The sequence below is a fragment of the Pipra filicauda genome, unplaced genomic scaffold, assembly GCF_003945595.2.
Source record: "Pipra filicauda isolate LSUMZ 115617 unplaced genomic scaffold, ASM394559v2 scaffold561_size491250_pilon, whole genome shotgun sequence".
Taxonomy (NCBI): Eukaryota; Metazoa; Chordata; class Aves; order Passeriformes; family Pipridae; genus Pipra; species Pipra filicauda.
Genome location: NW_024104711.1, coordinates 214,040 through 226,428, shown reverse-complemented (window position 1 = coordinate 226,428; position 12,389 = coordinate 214,040). Strand labels below are relative to the sequence as shown.

Below are 12,389 nucleotides of genomic sequence, written 5' to 3'. Positions count from 1 at the left end.
GCTGCTGCCTGGGAGATTAGCACAAGAACTTGCTTTCAAGAGGAGCGAGGATCTGCAGAGCAGGATCTGCTCCTTTTGGGAGCTGCACGCTCCACCTCAGGAGACCAAAGCCCTGTTTCCCAACAGTGTGGGCAGCCTGCCCCATGTGAGTGCCTGCCTGCAGACCTCTGGGTCTCACAGACCCTGCTCAAAGCCCACAATTACCTGTCCAAAAGATAAATGTGAGGAGTGACTGGTGGATGAGACCATCTCCACTGCAGGCTCTTCCCCCTCTCCCCCGGCTGACAGGACAGAGCCCGCAGTAGGGTGTAAGGTGACCCAATGGACAGGCCCCGCTGTTGATCCACAATCCTTCTGCAGCCCCAAAGAGCCCCTTGAGCCTCAGGATCCCTTCAGCAGCACCCATACCGGCCCAGCCCAGGGCTCAGTGAGAGCAAGGCAGGCAGTGCTGTAGGACTGGTTTTCCAGTGCTGTAGGACTGCTTTTCAGGCAGATCAGTGTGATGGCTTTGATGCAGAGGTGTTGGGCTGCACGTTGACCTCTATCACTGACACACCAACCCCAAAGAGCTGGCCCCAGTGAAAGCAAAGGAGCTCAGCAAAGCCAAAACCATTTTGGATCGTCCAGATAAACAGAAGGGGGTTCAAACCCCAACAAGGTCTCCTTCTGCAAAGGAGAGATGCTGCCACCAAAGTGACCCTGTCCCCAGTATGTTCAGCATGAAACCGAAAACCAAGATAAAAACTACACACGCCTCCCAACTCTGCTCACACCCCCCAGATCACGGCCCCCCACCCTGTGTCTGTGGAGGCCGCAGGAAGGAGGCCCAAGGTACTTTTGTTATTAATAAAAGCCATACGAAGAGGACAGGTCCAAGGCCTCCAGGAGCTCACTCTGGCACAACCTCCAGCTGCTTCCCAGCAAGGGCATGACAGCAGAAGCCATTACCACAGGAGAAGCAGGAGAAGGGAGATCCCACTGCCTCCCTCTGGGGTCCTTGGAAGGATCAGAGGTGATGGTGGCAGCACTGCAGCGCCCAAAATGGCAGCATGGCCTCCAGTGCCCAGCCCTGCTAGCATGGTCATGGGACAGGAGGCGGCTCCTGGCAGGGCAGACCAGCCTTTGGCTCTGCCCCGGCTTTCTGAGGAAGGTCAGAACGTCTCCTATCACCAGGCAAGTCCGGGGGTGTGTTTAATTGCACACTGCACCTCCTTGCTAGGAAAACCGTGGGTGTATTCAGTGCTGAGCAGTCTGGCATGCAGCCCTAAAAAGCAGACTGCTCCTCAAACTCTCTGAGGATTCAAAATTGCTAGGGACAATGTCAATTCAACCCAAAATAAATGTGAACTGCCTCTGAAAAGGTGCAATTCCCCTGCCACATCTACCATGTGATGCCAACCTCCATGCAGTCTCAGGCTGGCTGTCCCCAGACAGGCTGGCTGGGGAAGCTGATCTGGGTGAAAGCCACTTTTTTTGTGGCATAGGTCAGTTTTCAGGCAGATCTGCTCATCCAGCCCAGACTATCACCATACAGCAGTTCACACTGACCCAAGAAGCAGCTGGGAGCAGAGCACACCACCTTTGCCCATGGCACCCGTTCCTGCTGCTCTCCCACCATCACCAGAGCATGGCAGGCCACTGCCAAGAGCGTGCCTGCAAATGGATCCTTAGAAAACCCTGTGTTCAGAAAACATATGGTTTGTTGTTTGGTATTTTCTGATCAAAACAACATCAGTTTCTCTATTTGATTTAAGGCGCAACACGAACAGCCATATCAGGATCCCACGCCCTGGCTCAGGTTGGGAACCACAGAAGCAGCCCTGTTCTTCCCAAGCAGTTGCAATGTCAAACCATAAGCACAGGGATAAAATCGCAAGTCACTGTCATCACCAAGGGCATCAGCAACTGCAGAGAGGTGTCATCCATAAACAGGGCATAAAAGGGAGAACTGAGAGCAGCAGCAGAGCCCAGCAGCACCGGGAGCAGAGCAAGATGAGCATGTCCATGGAGAGAGCAACTAAGAAGTGCAGGTAGGACAAGGGACTGGCAAGGAGGGTCCAAGGGACAGCTCAGAGGCGACACAAGAGGAGCAGTAACCTTGAAAAGCACCGTAACTGTTCATGAGGACAGGTAGACAACAGGAAAAGGGGCACAGAGGACTGAGAAGGGGACTCAGACCCAGGTGGCCCAGTGGCAGCTTCGGGGAGAGGCTGCTGTCAGTGCTGGAATGTAGGGGGGGCTTCACCCAAAGGTGGGGGGCACGGCCTGCCACACTGGGGAGGGGCTGGGAGGAGGAGAGGTGGTGTTGGAAGGGCTGGAAGAGGAAAGCAGGCGCAGCAGGATCCCCGCCGAAGCAGCAGCGAAACGCACATGGGGATGAGCCTGGGAGTAAGACAGGAGGCAGTTCTAGAGGATTTGTTTGGCAAGGAAGAAAAAATGCAAAACTCAGACCCAGCTGAGCGACTGAGAGGCAGTTGAGCCACCAATCTTTTCAATGTTGAAGAGCACACTGTGTTTGATCTGTTTATCCAGCAGCTGGGTTAGCAAAGCTTTGGAACACTGATGGCTGCACCCGCACTGCTGCTCCTCAGCAGAGAGGAGAGGTCAGCTATTTTCTGTTAACTGCAAGCTATTGAAAATAACGAATTCTTCTCATGGCACTTGGCCACGACCGAGTGTGTGTTGCTAACTATAGTCTTCCGTTTTAACAAGCTTACATTTATCTTTGTGTGCAAAGACACGTAAGTGGGTGACTTGGGCGGGTGACCTCTTTGCTCCCCTTAATTGAGGGGCTGAGGATGACTGAGGTAGAGTTTAACCAGGAAAAAAATCTGCACAGAACACATTGAAATACTAAAGAGTTTGGTACAATCACACTCATGCAAAGAAAGAAAAGGAAAAGCAAGGAGCACATTCTTGGAGCAGGGCCAGCCCCAGGCTGCCATACAAGCCTCAAACATAACATCAGGAACTCTGGAAAGATGTGATAAACTCCGGATTGCAGAGAGATAAGGCCATAACTTGGACATAAAAAAAATATTAATTCCCATTCCACTTCATGGGGTTAAAGAAGTTTCCTGGGAACGGTTTAAATAATGCTTTTCCCTGTCCTTTCAGCTCCAAGTGCTGAGGGATGCAGCAGCCGCAGAGTGTGTGCCCACTCCTGCAGGCACCACAGCGCTGCTCCCACCAGCAGGAGCTTGGGTCTGTCTCAGCTCCTGGGACTCGGTGTCCCCAGGACAGGACTTCCCTTCAGGTCCCATTTGCAGTCCCAGCCCAAACTCCCTCTGTGGCCCAAGTGTGGGGACAGGCAGCCTGCTGGCATTGGCTCCGGGGAACTGTCACAGCCACCAGAGCTGCAACGCACAGGGATTTCAACAAAATCCCCACTTGCTTCCAAAAACAAACCCACATTCCCAACGTGCATCCTCCTCTATTGTCCCAGATTCCAGGAGCTTCCTCTGTGTCCTGAGCAAACGCATAAATACTCTCCACACCTCGTAGCTGGGAACCAGGACACAGCTCCAGCTGCTCGCCCCAGCAGCCTGAGCCCCCTGGCTGTGAAGGGAGGTGCCTCGGGCACACTGATGTTCTGGAGGGTGGCAAGGCCATGGGAGGTGTTGGCCCCCAAGCAGTGAGGTGCTGTGAGCGGGATGGTGCACCAGGCATGCAAAAAGCAGGAGGAAGAGTAGGGCCCTTTGTGCTCTGCCACATCTCACGTGGGCAGACAGGTTTGGTCCCATTCGAAGGCTTCGCCTTCACAGAGCAGCAGCTGGTTTTTTATGAAGGGTTGCACTACAGTGCAGGGAAGAGCCAGGCTGCTGCGCTCTGTCCTGCAGCCTCAAGGACACGGAGGATGGACATGTGCAAGCTTTGCTCCTTCAAAAACAGCTTGAGTCCCTCCTGGCTGCCATTCCTGCTTGGCAAAGCCTAGGAATAAAAAATAATAATGATAATTTTTAAAATGGGTATTTCAGCCTCAAAGGGCTTCCTGTGAGCATCTCCTGATTAGATCTTCTCACAAAGACTGTAAATGTTTAGTATGAGGTCCAGGAAAGAATAATTTTTTTTTTTTAACTAGAGAAAATGTAGCAGGACCAGAAATGGAAGGGTCCAGGTACAGGGGAAGAGTCACTTGCAGGAAGAGCTGAGAAACCCCAAGAAGTTAAACAGCAACTCCTCCATGGAAGAGCTGATTTTCCTGCCACCATGCCCCAAGTGACAACACAGCCCAGGTAGCCAGTCCATGGACACCGCAAGCTGCTTGCAAGGCCACGCAAAGGTAAGAATAGGAGAGAAATATTTTCTTAGCTGGAACTGTCAGCTAAGAGACCTCCAACCCTCTGCATGAAGCCTTCTCCCCACTCATTACCTGCGGATGCTGCTCAGCACCAACTCAAGGAGACAAAGGACACCAAAGGCAATAGAGCATCAAGGAAAGCTCTGGGAAACTTCTGCCTAAGGGAGCTTCACACCAGGCTGCCAGCAAACCCCTGTGCATGGCTACAAGGAGAGCTCCTAGAACTTGATCCCCCATTTATCTTCCATGCTTTCTAATTTCTGGATTTATCTTCCGTGCCAAGATCCCACCTCGTTTCCCCACCTCCCTTCTTTGGGATGAGCCCTGCAGAGAGCTGGAGCAATACTAAGCCCTTCTTGGCCAAACATGGCTCCGTAACAAGCAGGATTTCTGAAGACTTATGCCCTCAAAGGAGGCCTGCAGCATACTCAAAGCTGGCCCCAAGACAAAGATGTCCATTGTTCCCATCATCAGAGGCCATCCAAGTGAGGATGTGCCACTGCAGAGATTAAGTGCCTTGTTAACAGGTCCTCCTTGAGGAGGAGGAGGAATGGAGTTAGGCCATCATACATGGAGAGTGAAGTACAACTCCCAGCCATGGTGTGACAGTGGCTGAAGGCAGGGGGGATGTGTAGGGTCCAGGGCTACTCCCTGCAGAGAACAGGCAGAGTGATGGGGATGAGCATCTGGAATGATCTGCCCTACAGAGATGAGGAGTTCGGAGCCTGCTTCGTGTGTGGCTAACAGAGCAGGACAAGGGGCCCATGAAAAGAGCAGAAGGAGCCTCGTGGAGAACGGAGCCACGTTCACAATCCCGGGTGCTCTAAAGGGAGGCCCCAGCAGCAGAACAAGGCAAACCAGTTCAGGAATGGGGAGTGGGTACCATCCCAGAGGCACCGCAGCTGCTGACATTGCTGATCCTCTGCAAGTCCAGGCTCCTGGCTGGCTGAAGAGCAGCCTGGGCTGTGTTCAAACCCTCCAACATCACTACAGATTTTTTTTAAGAGGATCATGCTTGCCCCTTCACCTTCTGCACAACAGGCAAAGCCACCTCTTAGAAAAACTTCTCAGTGCAGACACTGAGTACCAAAGTGCAACCTCCAGGTGGCTTGAGTCACTGCCATTTGCATATCAAAGCCGTAAAACTCATCTGTATCCTGAAGCTGCAGAGCCCCCAAGAAGGTCTCTAGGACCAGCTCCTTACGGTGACCCTCCACCACCAGCTGACTCAGTCAATCCAGGCTTTATTCACTGCCTTCTCTCAGCCAAGTCCAGAAAAGCTGTAATTTACATCTTAGGACAAAAAAAGTATCCAAAACAACCCTCTCCCCCATACATACATACATATATATATATATGAACTTCTTTTAATACACACGCCTCCTTCTAACAAAAATTACAGAGGAACTAAAATAATGTCAGCCTGTTCCTAAAACTCTCCTGGCTTCTGAAAATAAGTGCTATGCAAACAAACCAGCCTCTGCTTTGCAGGAGACAGACCAGACTGTGAAAATACAGAACAAATGGCTGTGATTGCTCAAAGCCTGAGCACATATGCTTAGCTCCAGCAAGAGCAGAACAGGGGCAGGCCTCTGAAAGCAGAGCCCAGCCTGGCAACACATTGCAGAGAGGAGAGAGAACAGCACCACGGCTTGGGTGGGTTAGGGGTATGAGAGAACCTGGAAAAGGTCCTATCACATAAAGCATCTCATTGCTTTGGTGTTTTTAATTAAAAAAAAAAAACAAAACCAAAATGAAAGACAAACACCAGCAGAGCCCCAAGCCTTCTGCTAGGTGATATTTTCAAAGACAGAGATGTCAGATGAGAAACTTGGTAGTCTTTTGGTTGCTTGGACTCTGTTGGCTCTCGCCTCTTTCCTGGCCATTCCCAAACTTTCCCCCAGCCCAGGTGCCAGCACTGCTGGCTCCCATGCTGCTGCTGTTAGCCCCTTGATTCACCCTGGCTTCAGAGCAGAACAGACAGCAAAGGGGCAGCTCATTCCATGGCAGCAGGTTGGGGCAGCACCAAAATTAACAGCAGATTCCTCCGAAATCCTGTCTTGGAGAGAAAGAAGTAAGAAACAAGGACTTCCAGGACACAGATGAGATTTCCTGGTGTCTCTATAAGAGGAGAGAGGGGGAACAGAGGGGAAAACCTCTCTAAGGGAAGACAGACACCTACAGCCCAAGACCCGTACCTGAACCTTGGGTGAGATGGATGCACAGGTATCTTAGATCCCATATGTCAGCAGGGAGAAGGGAGGGAAGCACAGAAACTCCCACCACGCCAACCTTCACGTTTCTCCATCATCCACTCCATGCTGAGTGCTGCCCACCAGGGTTGGACTGACCTGGTCCTGAAATCACTCCCAGCCCAGCCCCGGAGTCACACAGAGAGGACTTCCTGGGCAGGGGAAGACAGAGGGACTTGAAGCGCTGCTTGCCCCCATCCCATCCCATCCCATCCCATCCCATCCCATCCCATCCCTCATTCCCCCCACCATAGGACTGGGGGTTCTGCAACAGAGGGAAGAGCAAGGGGCAGGAAACACCCCTGTTTTCACGGCTTTGGGACAGAGCATAAAGCACCTGCTGGATGGGCACTCTGAGCAGGAGGAGTCCTGGTACTGGAGACACAGTCACAGGCACCACTCAAACCAACGCTAAAGGAAACTGCACCTGAGGGCAGAAGGAACAGTAAAATCCACTCCCATTAAAAAAATCTCAGCCACGCAGATGGGTCTCAGCTCTGACTGCACCTGACAGCCAGAGAAGTGCAGGCTCCTACAGCAGCTCCTCTGTCAGAGGCGCACAGGGCTGGCTGCTGCGTCTGGGGAAAGGACCTGCTGCTCCCGTGGAGGCCACAGGCCTCTCGCTTCTCTCTGTCCCCAAACTGTGGTTGAGGGTGAGCACCTTGGACTCTGTTATGAATACAGATCAGCTGTGGCCACTGCAGCCTGGGCAGAAGGCAAAAGACATGTCAAAAAGCATTCAGTGTCAAAAAGGTTACAGGTGCTTCCTGCTGTTCTTTGCCAGGGTCCCCAGGCTGGCCCAGGACACAGCTCTGGCAGGTGGCCTCTCCAGCCTCTCTGTCCCAGCCAGCCCAGGGGTCTTACAGGACTGGGGAGCACAATTGCTCGCAGAGCTGGAGCCCCAGACCACAGCAGAGAAGTGAGCCAGCTTCCCTGGGCTGCGAGGCCTGCCTGGATAACCCGGCCCGCGAGCTGCTGCCACAGCACACCCTGGGTCATTCCTGCCACCATGGCTGGAGATTTCATTTTGCACGTGAGAGCACAAGCCCAAACCCCCAATCCTTAAACAGCCTCCCCAAAGCTCTGCTTTGCCCCAGACGCAGTGGCACCTCCTAAGCTCAGTGGAGGCTTCAGCTGAGTCGTTTTTCCTTTTAAGGGCTGAGCATTTGAGAATGAGTTGCAAAAGAAAAAAAAAACTGGCAGTTTTCATCCCCTCTCTCTCCTTCAAAAACGATCTGCACGGATCCACAGCCACATCCAAATCCCAGCTGCTGGAGGGGAGGCAGCTGTGGGGGAGGCTTGGTGCCAGCTGGATGGTCCCTGCTCAGGGGACAGGGGGTGCTCTGGGGGGAGCTGAGCCTGGCACAGCTCGTTGCTGGCCCTCCCGCCTGCACAGCCTCGGGCTGCATCAATCCCACCACAGCATCAATCCCAGCACACGTGGGATTGGGACCGATACCAGCACCACCGCACTTTGACAGTGACTGCATCCCACCTCAGCATGCTCATAACCAGATTTGTCCCCAACAGACAGGATTTCCATGGGAAAATTTCAATTTTAGCAATAACCTAGAGAGGAAATACTTCAGAGTCGCTTACATGAAGGCATTAAGGGACAACCTGCCAGTACAGCAACAACTGACAACCACGGTTGGGATGCATCCTGCCTCCCTTCCATCCCTGGTGCTGCCCCAGGCATGCTGGGCTCAGCCCCAGGGCAGCAGCCTGATGCCTTCCCATCACCTCCAAGGCAATGGCCCTGGTTTCAGGGAGGATTAGCAGAGACACTGTAAGCACAGCTCGATGGGCATCACCGCAGTCATCCCCCTCCATGGGGTCTCACCCAAGGGGGCAGCAGGACTCATGTCAGGTCATCGCCAGACCCTTCCAGGAGTGCACATCTCTGCAGGGAGGTACCCAAAGTCATAGATCTGCTTTCTCTTCATGACTTCTTGGGACACACCAAGCTAAGACAAATGATTCCAGTTGGAACCAACCTGGGCTTCATCCATCTCAAAGTGTGCGCAGGCACCGAGTCACACAGGACCTGCCCACGATGGCAATCAAAGCACCTAAGAGCCTTCTAGCATGAATGCCCTGGGCAGTTCCTGTTTTTATCAGGGGGGTGGATACAAACAAGAGGAAGGGATGGAGATGGAACCCTGCATGAGTCTCGATGAGCCCCAGCACCCACTAGCACTACCCGCTGATTGAAACCCCAGTCAGTGACCGGAGAGCTGAACACGGCTCCACAGAGCTCTAAGACCCCCACACCTCTTGCCAGCTGCTGAACAGAAGTAAATCAGACCTAGGCAGGGTGACATTTCCCAACACCGACAAGGCTGCATGCGGGGCCAAGAGCATCATGCTGATAGAGCTGCAGGAACGAGGTGGGGAAGATACACCCGCCCAAAGCATAAAGGGCAAAAGCCCAGAGCCCTGGAGAAGCAGCATACATCAAGTGCTGTCCCTGTGCCAAAGCAAGTAATGTCACACAGATGATATCCCTGCTATTTCAAGGACACAGCAGCACCCGCTGCCCTCTCTGTCATTCTAGGAATTACTGACAAAGGTCTTATCTAGCTTGCTGCCCAGCTGCTTCAGGACTGAGCTTTACTCTCCCTGGCCTGCTGTATCACCGCTGATGTTTTCAGGGATTCCTCCCAGCATTGCCACGAAGCCCTTGCAGTCAGGGGCCCTGCAGCTGCTGCCTCAGATGGCTGATGCCAAGGAGAGCAGCCTGAGAACAGCAGGCTCCACAATCAGAAGCTGTTCTAGAAAAGCTGCAGCACCACGTAAAACCAGCAACTGCTCCAGTACCCCGGCAGCAGCCCACATCACTCACACTGCGCAAGGAACATGACTGCAGAAAGTGATGTTCATCATTTCTGTGCACGGATCCTCCTGGGCACAGTGACGGGGTGCCAGGCATCGCACAGCCACAACCACACTTGCAGTGCAGAGGAGTTTCCCCATACATTAGGGGAAAAGAATAACCATTTTTGTCCCATCTTCACTGAAGGGAAGAGACAGCCTATAGCAGCCAGGACAGAGCAAATTGAACAGCCGGGTCCCAGAGGCTCATTGACACCAGGCACAGGGATGTTTGTTTGCTGCACAAGGGAACACTGAGCAACCAGGAAAAAACATTTACAGAGGTTTCTGAACAGCGTCAAGGAGTGAAGGCTGGGAAGACAGGAACAGAAAAGGAACTTCCAAAACCAGCAAAGGGAAACCCATCAGTCAGGACCTCAGGACAGAACAGCCAGCACAGTGAGAGCATGCAGGGATGGGGACTTGAAGGACCTCTCAAGACACCCACCTCTGGTCTAAACTAATTCCACCGGACAATAAAAAAAACATCACAGCTTTAGCTTTTCCAAAGGCGGCACAGGAGCCAGCAGTGGCAGGGAACAGGAGGAGACTGAGGCTGTAATTACAGGGTGGAGCACCTGCCCAGCCAGGCCACACACAGCCGGCCCGTGTCACCCCAGGTGCCAGCTGTGGGTGCCCTACAAACAGCCAGAGCACAGAGCCTAGTGCTTTCAAGCACCACTCTGCAAAGCTACATATCTGAAGCAGCTACATTCCTAAACGTCTGACATTAACAAAATAATGGCCCTCTGTCTCTCTTCATTTAAAGGGCTGCCAGTCATTTATAAGCTAAAACACAGAGTCCCTTGAAAATTCGTGCACAACACAGCCATGGACAGCAAGGGACCAGGTTATTTCTCGTCTAGCAGAGTCCACAAAACACTGTGGACTGAAAGCACAAAACAAATATAACAGTGTTTCATCACAACTTTTTTAGGCTGTTTCGTTCTTCAGCAAATCAGCCCGGCTGCAGCTGTCTCTGCTGGAAAAACTAAGAACAAATGCAGTGAAGCTCTTGAAAGTATTAGCTGTCCAAGCTTGTTAAGCGTGACTCAAGTTAACCACTACAATGCCAGGATGGCAGAGGAATTTGGCAGCAAGTCAAAAGCAACAGGAATAACAGAGTCGGCAAACAAACAACTCTCCCTTGTGCTGCAAGCTGTGATCAGGAAGCTCATCCTGACAGGACTCTGCAGAGGAGCTGCCTCAGTGTCTTCATTTTCTCCAGCCCAAAGCACACCAATTTCCTCTGGCAAAGAAACACAGGCGGTAAGTAAATAGCCGAAAACCTCAGCCACAGAGTTCATAAACCTTTTATAAAACAATAAGCAAGAAAAATTAATTTCTCATGGAAAAGAGATTCTTACATTTGTTTTGCCTGCAGGAATTGCTGAACAACAAGCACATTGGACACAACTGTCAGGGTTTTGCAAAGCCAAGGCACTGGACCCACAGCATTGGTCCCTCCTGCAGCCTGGAGCCTCCCCAGGGCAGCTCATGGGCCCCTGCTCCCTGCACAGCTCCAGCTCTGGAAAGCTCACCTACCCAGGAATGAATTTGCAGTTTGGGATGAAAAACACAGCCCATGTTTGATTTTTTCCATTGTTTTTTATTCTGATGTAATAAACCGCGAAAAAACCTTCCTCCTAAAGGAAAGGCGTGTGTAAGTGTTGCCCCAAACTGACATTCTTTTTCCTGACTGTCTCCAAAACGTCACGGTGTGGGTAGGAATCACATCCCGTGAGCTATATTTCAACCTCTGCTTTGTCTGCTACACGATTGTGTCTGCAAGATTAGCAGTGACTATAGTAACACCTTCGAACTCCAAGTAAACAAAAGCACTAGTTATGTACAGTTCCAGTGCTTTGTCATTAACAAGATCTGGCTTGATTTAATGAGAAACAAAGACTGAGGCGCTTAACCTTGTCTTAAAACTCACTCACAGCCTTTTTAAAACTGAACATCTCTGCATTCTTGCATTGAGCAAAGTTAAAGCCAAAAATGGTCTCCCGTGGTTAATCCCAGCTTTATTTATATGACAGGGGAGAGCCTTTGCAGTGTAAATAAAGCTGGGATTAACCAGGGGAGACCATCGCAGTCTTCAACACGCTCACGAGCGGAGGCAGAGGGGCAAGTACTGAACTCTTCCTTCTCATGACCAGTGACAGGACTCAAGGAAACAAACGAAGCTGAGTTGGGGAGGTTCAGGTTGGAAATCAGGAAGAAGTTTTTCACCCGCAGGGTGGCTGAGCACTGGAACAGGCTCCCCAGGGAAGTGGCCATGGCACCAAACTTGTCTGAGGTCAAGAAGCGTTTGGACAATGCTCTCAGGCACATGGTGTGATTAGGGGGGTGTCTGCACAGGGCCAGGAGTTGGACTCAATGATCCTGATGGGTCCCTTCCAACTCAGCATATTCTATGATTCTATGATTCTCAAGAATCACCAAGAAGCCAGTTAGTGTTCAATAACTGTCTCAGTCACCAAAGGCTCTTAAAAAGGGGTCTCAGTTGTTTCTTGGGGATGTTCAGGAGAAAAACCAGCTGGGCTGCAGGAGCTGGTACTGTCCCACATGGCATCTGCTGCCTCCTGAGGCAGACACGGCCCTTGGTAGCACCTCCAGAGGTATCACTGCCAACAGACCCTCCTGAGAAATGGGGAGAGCAGCAATGAAAGAAGGATGCAGTCACTCCTTGGGGGCATCACAATTACTTCTTGCCTTGGACCAAGCTTTTGCAGGGCATATGCTCATTTCTTCAGCCTCTCCAAGGAGTTTGGTAGCATAAAGAATTCCATGTTCTTTTTCTCTCAGTTAATGACAGTAGGCTATCAATCCAGCAGGTCAGGGAGATCTGGGGAAGTGTGATGTCAAAGACAGTGACATCAGCAGCTGCGAGTTTTGAGAGTGCCAAGAAGACTTTCAAATTGGTGAGGAAAGGGAGGGAGGGAGGGTTTTACAGTTAA

At 51.7% G+C, this 12,389-nt stretch overlaps 1 protein-coding gene across 1 annotated transcript in view; it reads right to left on the bottom strand.

Moving 5' to 3' along the window:
• Positions 1–12,389, bottom strand: part of LOC113998064 (rho GTPase-activating protein 39-like) — a 55,694-nt gene that overhangs the window by 28,592 nt on the left and 14,713 nt on the right. The gene's annotated exons all lie outside the window — the stretch shown is intronic.